This window comes from Penaeus monodon, chromosome 23, assembly GCF_015228065.2.
Source record: "Penaeus monodon isolate SGIC_2016 chromosome 23, NSTDA_Pmon_1, whole genome shotgun sequence".
Taxonomy (NCBI): Eukaryota; Metazoa; Arthropoda; class Malacostraca; order Decapoda; family Penaeidae; genus Penaeus; species Penaeus monodon.
The window spans coordinates 15,844,316-15,844,752 of NC_051408.1; the positions used below are offsets into that span (position 1 = coordinate 15,844,316).

Here is a 437-nt window from a genome sequence, read left to right on the forward strand (position 1 = left end):
GTGATCCTGTTGATTGAATATTCTAAGTAATTTGCTCTCAGAATTAACACACCATCTGCACAAATATATATGTACATTTCTATCTCTCTTTGTCTCAGAGTAAGAGCTTTATGATAGTGGTGATTTAGAGAATATTTCTATATGTAAAATGTGTACAACACCTTAGAGAAGTTGGCACCTTGTTGAGTCGAGTCCTTATCAAAGGAGGTATCAGTTACTGCACTTGCACTAGCAAGTAAACCAGAAATGTATCTGTTGAACTTGTAGCACTAGAATGCACAGCTGTGGAATATAGAATGTCCAATTTTTATAAAGTTTTGTAATGCACTGTTGTCAGTTATCATGTAGAGATACTTTGATATAAATATACTAAATATATTTAATATTTCAAGGTCATTTGCTTTCAACTGAGAGTATAAATTGGCTTGTCATGGAAG

At 33.0% G+C, this 437-nt stretch overlaps 1 protein-coding gene across 5 annotated transcripts in view; it reads left to right on the plus strand.

Moving 5' to 3' along the window:
- Positions 1-437, plus strand: part of LOC119587818 (inosine-5'-monophosphate dehydrogenase 1b-like) — a 51,071-nt gene that overhangs the window by 11,607 nt on the left and 39,027 nt on the right. The window lies entirely within an intron of this gene.